This window comes from Schistocerca americana, chromosome 3 (genome assembly GCF_021461395.2).
Source record: "Schistocerca americana isolate TAMUIC-IGC-003095 chromosome 3, iqSchAmer2.1, whole genome shotgun sequence".
In the NCBI taxonomy this organism is placed as follows: Eukaryota; Metazoa; Arthropoda; class Insecta; order Orthoptera; family Acrididae; genus Schistocerca; species Schistocerca americana.
In genome coordinates, this window is record NC_060121.1 from 465,089,278 (window position 1) to 465,099,964 (window position 10,687).

Genomic DNA, 10,687 nt, shown 5'->3' on the forward strand with positions numbered 1-10,687 from the left:
GGGCGGAGTGTGCTCAGTGTATGTTCTGGTTTGGTGAAACAAACTCTGCAACAACTACTCGCCGTAAATTTCTCACCGAATGCGCGAAAGAACCTCAATACAGGCCTACGATTTACTCTTGATACAAGAACTTTGTTGAGACGTTTTGATTACTGCGAAGTGATAACTCACCAGTTACGTGTGAAGGGCCAATCAAATGGCCACATCGCTCCCCATACTTGACACCACTGGATTTGTTTCTCTGGGGTTTCGTTAGAAACAGTGTGTAATTTGGTCTCCTACTAAACAGTTTAGCCGATCTGAAAAATCGAGTTGCTGCGACGAGTGTGGGAAGAAAATGATAAACAGATGGGATGTTTATCGCATCAAAAATCACAGTCACATCGAACCAAAATGACACTTGAGACTTTTATATGAAACTTGAGGTTGTTAGCTACAAAAGACACATGTACCGATTGTGTAAGTTATCTCAATAAATTTCTGCATCATTCGAAAATTTTAGAGTCCTTTTTGACTCACACTGTAAATTCACAGTTAAAACGACTTTTAGTAGGTAGATTCCTAAACGTAAATATTCCACGACAGACATAAAACGGAACTTGTATGTGTTATATACAGCAACCAATGGAAGCCAACTCATTGTTCTGGCCCAGCGAGATCAGTTAGAATTATAATTTTAACGGAGGGTTATATCTAAATAACAAATATTTTGACGATGCTCGTCGAACTGTGGTGAATTGGAATCCGGAAACAAGGGGGTTATGAAGCTTCCTGACTCTTACAACACCAAAACGACAGCGAGATATTTTCCTCACGGCCCGTCTACATTCCTTAGCGACAAATCAGTGAGTGAGAAATACCACAGGCAGACAGAACACGCCAGCAGTGACCCGTGTTGGCTGCAGCGATCTGGTCGGCACTTTTCTGCTTAACACCGTACAAATTTTGTGTATAATTTTTAAAATTAATTACACGATTCACTGATGTAGGCCTCTAATTACGTTTATATTATCAGTTGACAGCATGCTCTTGTAGAAGACTATTATCCTTTTCAGTAGTTTTTCTACTTTTTGATTATCTAGTAGTTGATTCTTCTGTCACCTTCAGTTAGCTTTCTGAGATTCATTTTTTTATTTGTCAAATTTTGTTTCATGTGATAAAGTTAATAAAGGAACTGTGACATCTAGCGTGTCGGTATTATGTTCTTATAAGTATCAGCACAGAATACACAACTGTTTTAATGAACATCATGGCGGTTGGCTAGGTTGAACGAGTTACTGCCCATAACCAAGTCTTCATAGTATGTGCAGCACATGAAGTATGTAACTGCTATAGCTGACGTTCAGTGCAATTTTTTGTCTAGTGTAAATCTAATGATTGGAGCTTGATCAGTCAACAATGGTCATACTGCATAAATTTGCAATCGACCCAATCTTAATTTTATATTCAAAATATTTTTCAACTTCCGTTTGAAGATTTCTACGAACAAACGTCATGTCTTAAGACAAGGACAACGAAATAGTTCGGAATAATTTTGCTGTCGTGTGCTGAAGTGGTTAACAAAATGTACTGAAAGTAGCTGTCAAGCATGTATTTGAAAAGCATATCGAATCACAATTATGATTTCGGAACCGTCATGACTTGACAGATTTATCTTTGACAGTTCCTGAAAGTTACTTGAGTTTTAGGAAACGCCCTTAATGTATCGTAGCACGGCAGTCTTTTTTGTCATCCACATTGATATGAGGTTGTTTATCTGTCGCAGCGTGTATATAAAGCCTCAGCGAAGCACTGTTGTGTATCTTATTACTGTTAGAGACGCTCAGAGTGACTTGTGTCCCAACTATCATGAAAGGTAAGTGAAAGTTCTGTTGTATTTTAAATTAAAATGATGTAATTCTTGCGGCGATGGTCTCATGTGAAGCATTTGTCATCTGCATGTGCGCAAGACATTTATTTTTACTGGCAAAGTGCGCATTACTAGCCAGTTGTGTAGTAAACATTTGTTAAGCAATGTCCTATGAACAACTGCTAGTTACCTGGTTTGAATGATGGAATCTCGGGTAGCAGTTCAGAAACTACAAGCGAGTCTGAGATGCTGTGCCATGAGATGAGCATACACTCGGCCCGTAGAGATACATGGGAGTCCTTTGTGGTCTCTGTGTCTCAGACATATATTTAACACGTGAAATTATATACAAAAATTAGTACATCGATGACTGCTTGTTTATGAGTCCTTAGACTTCGTGCGTGATTGTAAGTTATATTAATAAAGTTTATTGTATTAGGAAGGGGGTATGTTACGTCCAATTTCCATGACATAAAAGCAGATTACATTATTTTGAACAGAATTTAGTTTTTAGAAATGTATCCACAAAGTATTCAGGACGACATCTCTTTGGGCATAGTGAGATGAAATTTGAACTTCCTGGTGAATCATTCAGGACATGAGCGTTGCCAACCCAGCGTCACCAGAAGCATCTCGGAAGATGTCTAGTGCTGCTCTCGCGAAAAGTCAGGAACAGAAAAATATTTTTCGACAACGACCATATAGGCTGGAAGATACATCAGCAACGATGAAATTCAGTCACGAAAGGCTTCATTGTTCGATGGCACTGACTATGTGAATATATATTATTTAGCAGTATGCCTTTCTTATTTTATGTTACTGAATAATAGTGGAAGCAGAAGCCATTAGGTTATTGGGGCACAAAGTGTCATCGTTACACCACATCATAAAAAATGTAATCTAGTTGAAATGGGGATATGTAAGGAAAAAAGATAAGATAATCAGAGAGATGGCACATGTGACGTTCAACATTTAGTGTAATTAGGATTTTTTGCTTTACTGTAGGATTAAATGATGATGGCGTCCTCTTGGGTAAAATATTCCGGAAGTAAAATAGTCCCCCATTCGGATCTCCAGGCGGGGACTACTCAAGAGGACGTCGTTATCAGGAGAAAGAAAACTGGCGTTCTACGGATCGGAGCGTGGAATGTCAGATCCCTTAATCGGGCAGGTAGGTTAGAAAATTTAAAAAGGGAAATGGATAGGTTAAAGTTAGATGTAGTGGGAATTAGTGAAGTTCGGTGGCAGGAGGAACAAGACTTCTGGTAAGGTGACTACAGGGTTATAAACACAAAATCAAATAGGGGTAATGCAGGGGTAGGTTTAATAATGAATAGGAAAATAGGAATGCGGATAAGCTACTACAAACAGCATAGTGAACGCATTATTGTGGCCAAGATAGACACAAAGCCCATGCCTACTACAGTAGTACAAGTTTATATGCCAACTAGCTCTGCAGATAACGAAGAAATTGAAGAAATGTATGATGAAATAAATGAAATTATTCAGATAGTGAAGGGAGATGTAAATTTAATAGTCATGAGTGACTGGAATTCGAGTGTAGGAAAAGGGACAGAAGGAAACGTAGTAGGTAGGTATGGATTGGGGCTAAGAAATGAAAGAGGAAGCCGCCTGGTAGAATTTTGCACAGAGCACAACTTAATCATAGCTAACACTTGGTTAAAGAATCATGAAAGAAGGTTGTATACATGGAAGAATCATGGAGATACTAAAAGGTATCAGATAGATTACATAATGGTAAGACAGAGATTTAGGAACCAGGTTTTAAATTGTAAGACATTTCCAGGGGCAGATGTGGACTCTGACCCCAATATATTGGTTATGACCTGTAGATTAAAACTGAAGAAACTGAAAAAAGGTGGGAATTTAAGGAGATGGGACCTGGATAAACTGAAAGAACCAGAGGTTGTACAGAATTTCAGGGAGAGTATAAGGGAACAATTGACAGGAATTGGGGAAAGAAATACAGTAGAAGAAGAATGGGTAGCTTTGAGGGATGAAGTAAGTGAAGGCAGCGGAGGATCAAGTAGGTAAAAAGACGAGGGCTAGTAGAAATCCTTGGGTAACACAAGAAATATTGAATTTAATTGATGAAAAGAGAAAATATAAAAATGCAATAAATGAAGCAGGCAAAAAGGAATACAAACGTCTCAAAAATGAGATCGACAGGAAGTGCAAAATGGCTAAGCAGGGATGGCTAGAGGACAAATGTAAGGTTGTAGAGGCTTATCTCACTAGGGGTAAGATAGATACTGCCTACAGGAAAATTAAAGAGACCTTTGGAGAGAAGAGAACCACTTGTATGAACATCAAGAGCTCAGATGGAAACCCAGTTCTAAGCAAAGAAGGGAAAGCAGAAAGGTGCAAGGAGTATATAGAGGATCTATACAAGGGCGATGTACTTGAGGACAATATTATGGAAATGGAAGAGGATGTAGATGAAGATGAAATGGGAGATACGATACTGCGTGAAGAGTTTGACAGAGCACTGAAAGACCTGAGTTGAAACAGGGCCCCCGGAGTAGACAATATTCCATTGGAACTACTGACGGCCTTGGGAGAGCCAGTCCTGACAAAACTCTACCATCTGGTGAGCAAGATGTATGAAACAGGCGAAATACCCTCAGACTTCAAGAAGAATATAATAATTCCAATCCCAAAGAAAGCAGGTGTTGACAGATGTGAAAATTACCGAACAATCGGTTTAATAAGCCACAGCTGCAAAAGACTAACACGAATTCTTTACAGACGAATGGAAAAAAACTAGTAGAAGCCGACCTCGGGGAAAATCAGTTTGGATTTCGTAGAAATACTGGAATACGTGAGGCAATACTGACCTTACGACTTATCTTAGAAGAAAGATTAAGGAAAGGCAAACCTACGTTTCTAGCATTTGTAGACTTAGAGAAAGCTTTTGACAATGTTGACTGGAATACTCTCTTTCAAATTCTAAAGGTGGCAGGGGTAGAATACAGGGAGCGAAAGGCTATTTACAATTTGTACAGAAACCAGATAGCTGTTATAAGAGTCGAGGGGCATGAAAGGGAAGCAGTGGTTGGGAAGGGAGTGAGACAGGGTTGTAGCCCCTCCCCGATGCTATTCAATCTGTATATTGAGCAAGCAGTAAAGGAAACAAAAGAAAAATTCGGAGTAGGTATTAAAATCCATGGAGAAGAAATAAAACCTTTGAGGTTCGCCGATGACATTGTAATTCTGTCAGAGACAGCAAAGGACTTGGAAGAGCAGTTGAATGGAATGGACAGTGTCTTGGGAGGAGTATATAAGATGAACATCAACAAAAGCAAAACGAGGATAATGGAATGAAGTAGAATTAAGTCGGGTGATGCTAAGGGAATTAGATTAGGAAATGAGACACTTAAAGTAGTAAAGGAGTTTTGCTATTTGGGGATCAAAATAACTGATGATGGTCGAAGTAGAGAGGATATAAAATGTAGACTGGCAATGGCAAGGAAAGCGTTTCTGAAGAAGAGAAATTTGTTAACATCGAGTATAGATATAAGTGCCAGGAAGTCGTTTCTGAAAGTATTTGTATGGAGTGTAGCCATGTATGGAAGTGAAACATGGACGATAACCAGTTTGGACAAGAAGAGAATAGAAGCTTTCGAAATGTGGTGCTACAGAAGAATGCTGAAGATTAGATGGATAGATCACATAACTAATGAGGAAATATTGAATAGGATTGGGGAGAAGAGAAGTTTGTGGCACAACTTGACGAGAAGAAGGGATCGGTTGGTAGGACATGTTCTGAGGCATCGAGGGATCAGCAATTTAGTATTAGAGGGCAGCGTGGAGGGTAAAAATCGTAGAGGTAGGCCAAGAGATGAATACACTAAGCAGATTCAGAAGGATGTAGGTTGCAGTAGGTACTGGGAGATGAAGAACCTTGCACAGGATAGAGTAGCATGGAGAGCTGCATCAAACTAGTCTCAGGACTGAAGGCCACAACAACAAAAGGATTTTTTGTGACAAAGAAGTCATCGTGCCACAAATTTAAAGAAAAGGAAATAAGATTAAAGTGAACTGGGACAATTATCCAGAAAAGGTTTGGAAATCCTGCTGAAGGTCTCATTAAAAGGAAATTTCCCTTCAGGTAACACTCTCAAGCCAATCTCTTCGGTTATGGAGCTCGAACTGAATGTTACAACATTTTACGACAAACTAGGTAGTCGTATTTGTAAAGCAATGGAAGCATGTGACGCGAAGCATATTACAATCAACCCAGAAATTGTATGACCATCTCCCCAGTTAATATTGCCTTGGTGTTAGGATCATGATACTTACTTAAATGTAGCCACTGTGCGAAACGTTATTGTTGAGGTCTTCAGTCAAAAGACTGAGTTGACTCAGCTCTCCATGCTATTCTCTCCTGTGCAAGCCCCTTCACCTCCGAATACTGCAGCGTACATCCTTCTGAATCTGCTTACTGTACTTGTCTCTTGATCTGCCTCTACAATTCCACCCTCCTCTTCCCCACGCACACACGCACACACACACACACACACACACACACACACACACATACACACACACACACACACACACACACACACACACACACACACACACACACACTTCCATCCAGTTGTAAACTTGTGATCCATTGATGTCTGAGAATGTGTCAGCTCAACCAATTCCTTCTTTTAGTCAAGCTGTGCCATATATATCTTGTCTCCCCTGTTCTATTCAGTTCGTCCTCGTTAGTTATGTGATCTACCTATCTCATATTCAGCTTTTCTGTAGCACAGCATGTTGAATGCTTCTATTCTCTTCTCGTCTAAAATGTTTATCGTCCATGTATCATCAATCCTTGTAGCGCAACATGAACAGCGCTATTTGTTTACGTTCCCCGCGCTATTTAGTCACTTTTGCTAACTGATTTTTCTGTGTAAACATGTTGTGTCTTGTGATTACGACAGTCCAGACCTGACTACTCTTACTGTTCCAGTGCTGGCTTCTCTTCTGGCTGTGTGCGTGCTGGTAGCCGTGGTGTCGGCGGCCCCCAACTGCCCGCAGTACGACGGCTCCACGCCCGTCTTCTTCCCTGACGAGAACGACAGCAGCAGCTTCTACGAGTGCAGCAACGGCAGGTCCGTTCACATGGCCTGCCCCACTGGCACCGTCTGGAACTCCAACATCAACACCTGCGACTGGCCCCAGTCCAGGAAGTAGAAGGCACCAGATGATCGGCTCTCAGTCATTCGACATTACTTGGCATGATGATGAAAATGTATTCAAGTAGATTTCACAATGTACTCTAACGTAATAGTCAAGTTTAAGTAAACAGCAATAAACAAAACAAAATAATTCTTTGTTATTGTGAAAGAAAAATCTCGAATAATCCTACAATGGAAGAAATTAAAAAAATTAATGAATAACTGATGATACTGAAAGAAGGTAGTGATGGGAGGCAAAGCACCGATTATGTTCTTCTCCGAACATGGTGATGGGGTACTAGTGTAGCTTTCAGGTGGATTAAGATAGAAATCCTTCTGTAGTTATCCAGATTTTAATTTTGTGGGCATCCCAAAATCCCCGCATTAATTCCTTATGTAAGGATGCAACCAGCTTTATTCCCCGTTCTTGACCATTTCTAAATCGAAATCTGATTTTATTTAATGCGATATTACTTTTATGTTGTCATTTCATGTGCTGACACGTTCCGTGACTTTAGAGATTTGCTTCTCAATTTGGTACTACAGAATTAGACGTGTAACGTAAAATAAACTGCAAATGATACATTGTCAGGCACAGTTTGGATTTCTGAAGGGTTCTGATATAGAGCAAGCTATTTACACTTACAGTGAGAGTGTACTTAATTCAGTAGATAATAAATTACAGGCTACTGGCATTTTCTGTGAGCTGTCAAAAGCCTTTGACTGTGTGAACCACAGCATTCTCCTAAGTAAATTAGAGTATTATGGTGTTACCGGCAATCCTGCATAATGTTTTGAGTCTTATCTATCTAACAGAAAACAAAGGGTGTCGTTGCGAAATACCTGTGCTGTGAGCAGTCAGTCTTCATCTGACTGGGAATTAATTACATGTGGTGTTCCTCAAGGTTCTGTTATGGGTCCACTGCTTTCTCTTGTGTATAACCACTCATCTGTTACATTGCCCGATGCTAACTTTGTTTTGTTATCAAATGATACAAGCATTGCAATAAGTAGCAAGTCAAGTACAGATTTAGAAATAGCTGTTAATCAAATTTTCACTGACATTAATAAGTGGTTTAAAGCTAATTCTTTGTCATTAAACTTTGAGAAGACCCACTATATGCAGCTCAGAACCTGTAAGAGAGCATGAGTATAACGTATGAAGACATACAGATCGAAGAGGTTGACAGTGTTACATTTCTGGGACTACAACTTGATAATAAATTGAGTTGGGAAGAGCATACCACAGAACTGCTTAAGCGCCTAAACAAGTCTGTATTTCCCATGAGAATGATGTCAGATGCGGGAGATATAAATACAAAAAAACCTCACATACTTTGCTTACTTTCATTCTATCATGCCATATGGGATCATATTCTGCGGCAACTCATCAAACTGAGCAAAAGTTTTTAGGGGTGCAAAAGCGTCTGATAAGAATCATTTGTGGTATAAATTCAAGAACATCTTGTAGAAACCTGTTCAAAGAACTTTGTATTCTAAGCACTGTATCTCAGTATATTTATTCCTTAATGAAATTTGTTCCAAGTGATACAGGTCTATTTCCAGCCAATAGCTCAGTACACAGTATCAATACTAGGAATAAGAAGAATCTACATAAAGCCCTAAAATCACTTACCTTGGTCCAATATTCAGGAACACACATTTTTAATAAATTGCCAGCAACCATTAAAAACTTGATTTCAGATAAAGCACGGTTTAAACAGAGTGTGAAAGACTTTTTGATAGGTGATTCCTTCTGCTCCATGGATGAATATATATGAACAAAGGCTGTTAAGTCAGCTTAAGCAAAAGCATCTGTTAGATTTCAGTTTTGACAACACTTCGTCACAACAGTCAAGATTAGGTATTTTGCGTACAATAAATTTATTAATAGTGGATAACAATGTTTCATTCTGACAGTGAGTTAATTCTGTAAATATTAGGTGTCCCAATTTACTGCATTGTATTGGCTTATTTTCGACTATCTCCTGACAAATGATCAGGGTAGAGAGTATTATATTCAAATGTTTTATGTTTGTATGTCATACTTTCTGACATGTTCCATACCCACGAGGATCATCTCTTTTTTTGGGCCTACGGAACGAAAACTGAATATAATCTAATCTAATCTAAAACAAAATAAACAGAGCGGCGGTCACGCCAAAAACATGTCCGAACATCAGACTTTGAACAGATGGTGTTGTATCGTGTGGCCGACTACCCAGAAATGGGCACACCTCAACTTGCCCGTGAAACGCACACTTTGAGGGATATAGCGTGGAGAATACTGATGGAACGAATATTACACCCTATCATACAGAACTTGTGAAACCACTGGATTTTGAGCCCCATGTTCACTAACGTCAATGGACTATCCGTTGCAGTGCTGTAGTTCCGAACTTCATTTGGTTTTTATTGTTCACGGATGAGGCCTCATACACTCGTGAGGATGTTTCTAACAATTGCAACAGCCATGTTTGGAGCGAGGACAGTCCCCACGCCACCCACTTAGACGGCCACCAGCAGCGATTCTCTGTCAACGTCGGGCGGGCGTTGTCCAACGTCACCTAAGAGGACCTTATTTGAGGCCTCCCCGGCTGTTCCTCGTTAGCTGGTTTTCCTGGGAGATGTGCCGCCAAAATTCTTGGAGAATGTACTCCTTGTTGTTTGTGACAGGATGTTGTTTCAACACGACGGTACACGAGCTCATATCGACGTTAATGTCCACGGACACCGGCCAAAAGCCAAAAGAGGTCATACCGTCATAGGGGATGGGAAGGGGAGGTCCTCTCCCATGTCCTGTGCTATCGCCAGATCTCACACCTCTGTTAATTTTCTCTAGTGTTACGTCAAGACATCGGTGTGTGAAATCCCTCTAGCAACCGTTGAAAACCTGATTTTTACAGCTGAATGTGCTTTTCTCCTGTTACAACAGACACTAGGTATCTTCGAGAGAGTGCGGCTGTACTTCATTGCCACACATGTACTGCCACTGCTGCTCGACACTTAGAGCAATTACTATGTGCTGCTTTCTTGTTGTACAGTGTAGTTGTTTATGTCCATAGCACAATAAATACAATCGGATGTGGAACCACTATCACCTGTTTCAAATTGATCCAAAGATTTGAGACACTCTGTATGTCTAACTCAGCTCACGCCAAGACATTTGCATTCAGCGAATTCACTATGAATTAATTTTGAATCGCTCTCGATTATCATTAATGGCTAGCAGGTACTTATTTTGATGATTTAAGATCTAGTGTCAACATTAATCAACATTCCTTTTGCATGTACTATTTTTCTACACAATCTCTGTTTATAACTTTTTTTTCTTTTATTATTTTGGAGTACTTTGATATTTTTTTTTCTATGTTCTGTCTGCCACACAAATTATGCAGTTATGTACCGTGTAGACTTTGTAAGAACAAAATATTTCTATAGGCATTTGTGGATATGGTTCACGAAAGACATAGGATAATTTCCCAAATCAACTTTTCCTTTGTTTAGTCAGTTCATAACATTATCTTGAGTATGCACTGTGTTTATATACATTTCTTCTCTCAGTAATGTTAGGTACTCCGCTGCTGTCATATCCATTCTTATAGTTATATCTACTACGAAAAAGAAATAACTTCTGTGGCGT